This window comes from Hipposideros armiger, unplaced genomic scaffold (genome assembly GCF_001890085.2).
Source record: "Hipposideros armiger isolate ML-2016 unplaced genomic scaffold, ASM189008v1 scaffold_379, whole genome shotgun sequence".
NCBI classification, from domain to species: domain Eukaryota; kingdom Metazoa; phylum Chordata; class Mammalia; order Chiroptera; family Hipposideridae; genus Hipposideros; species Hipposideros armiger.
Window position 1 is genome coordinate 76,417 of NW_017731729.1, and position 2,388 is coordinate 78,804.

Sequence of the window (2,388 nt, forward strand, 5' to 3'; positions counted from 1 at the left end):
CCATTCTATATGAGAAACCATGCATGATATCACTTTTTTAGCATGGCATTTTCTTTTTTGTTTATAATGTTTTAAAAAATATGATTTCACAGAACATATGAAGAAGGAATCATTACCCAGAGATTGCCATGCTAATATTTTTCTATACTTTGGTATATAAAGATATCATATGTACTCCATAAATTATGTACAAAATGGATATGTTAATACATATACATATACAAATATGTGTATATATAAAAATACATAAATGTGTGTGCTTATATATGTATATATTCATATATGTAAAATATAAATTATTATACAATATACGTAGTTTTGGTTTTGCTTAAATTATATTGTACAAATCTCTGGTATCATTAGATACACTTTAAAACAGGATTTCTTTTTTTTTTTGACCACATAATATTCCATAGTTAGGACATGTCATGATTTATTTTGCTGTTCTCTCAGGATTTTTTTTTAAGATTTTTATTGGGGAATTGGGGGAGGGGAACAGCACTGTGGAATTGGGGGAAGGGGAACAGACAAGCTGCTGTCCTTTTGTTCTTCAGTCTAGTTGTGGGGGACGTTGCTTCACTGGCCCAAGTTGGCACCATCATTGTGCTCTTCCTGGGTGAGGCAGATCAGTCACTGGCTTCTGGACAGCCACTCACGCTGGCTGCTGGCTACACACGGTGGCCCATGGCAACCCACTGCAGCAGGGGCTGCAGCCTGCGCCGTTGCCAGCGACTCACGGTAGCCCAGCTCCAGGTTGAGCTGTTGTTCAGCATCTTAGCGGTAGAGGGCAGTGTCACTGGCCCTCATATGTGGGATCCAACCCGGGGCCCTCTGTCATCCCAAGCCAGCTTTTAACCAACTTGCCACTCGGCCGGCCCAGGATTATTTTTTTAATCAAGTACCATGTTGCATGCTTTTTATAGATTTTCTGTTTTGTGATTGTGCATTTTTTAAAATTGTTTTTGGGTGTGGTAAGCAGAATAAGGCTCTCCCCAAAGATATCCATGCCCTAATCCCTGGAATCTGTGAATATCTTATATTATCTGGCAAAAGGGAATTTGCAAATATGATTAATATTAGGAACTTTAAAATAGAGAGATTATCCTGTATTATTTAGGTGGGCAGAGTGTAATCACATGAGCCCTTATCAGCCAAGGACTGTCTCTGGCTGGAAGCAAAAGAGAGATTGGAGAGAAAGAGAAGTTAGAGGTATTCCAATCATGAGAAGGATTTGACGCACGATTGCTAGCTCTGAAACATAGGGACCCATGCACAAGGATTGGAAAGAGGTCTCTAGGAGCTAAGGGCTGCCCCCAGCGGAGAGCCAGCAAGGAAAGAGGGACATCGGTCTTACAGCTGCAAGGAGCTGAACTGTACCAATAGCCTGACACGAGCCTGCGAGTAGATTCTTCCCAGAGCCTCTTTATAAGAAACCAGGCAGCCTGCAACTTGATTAGGGCCTTGTGAAACCCAGAGTAGAGAAACTAACTGAGCCAACCCAGACTTTTGACCTACAGAACTAAGAGAATAAACATGTGTCATTTTAAGCTGCCAGGTGTGCGGTAATTTACTATAGCAGTAATAGAAAACTAGAATATATTCTCTTTCATTAGTAGTGAATTATTTCATTTTTATCTTTTGAGCTGTTCAGATTGGGTCATTATTATCTTCGGGAACCAGTTATTTGAAGTTTTCGTGTATGAACCTAAATTTGATACACACAATGAATGGGATCAAAAACAAATATTATACTATAACTATTTCAGCCAGTTATATGCATTAAATTCTACCATGTTGTCCACTAGAGGTTGCTGACAAAAAGTTGTGCACTGTCACCTTAATTGGTCTGAAGTTGCTTTTGATAGATCCTACTGATGAACTGTATAATCCCTGCAGTAGTAACATTATTGTGCTTAAAAATAAATATAACATGAAGTCAATTAATCAGTTGATTTCTGAATTATATGCAAAAAGTGACTCCAGTTTATAGTGCCTTTTTTAGTCTCTTCACATTCCTGTTTCACTGGCACTTAGAAAGCTTCTAGCAGAATAAATTGTTATAAAGAAAATAGTCTTACATCTTCCTTTACTGGATACCATGTGATTTTTCCTGTGGAATGATTGAAAAATACATGAATTAACCTTTTACATATTGGTTAACTAATAGAAGCATCCCAGAAGGCAGACAATTTACCTTTTTACAACATTATTTAAATAGAATCAGAATTTATAAAACTTGTCAGGAAATAATTTACTATCCTGGGGCCTCTAAGAAATCTTAATTTAAGTATAAGTCACTCATGATCCCACTCTTAAATGGCAACCCTGACACCCCTAGAAAACTTACAAAAATATAATAATTAAAAACACCAAAAATAACTTTTTCCT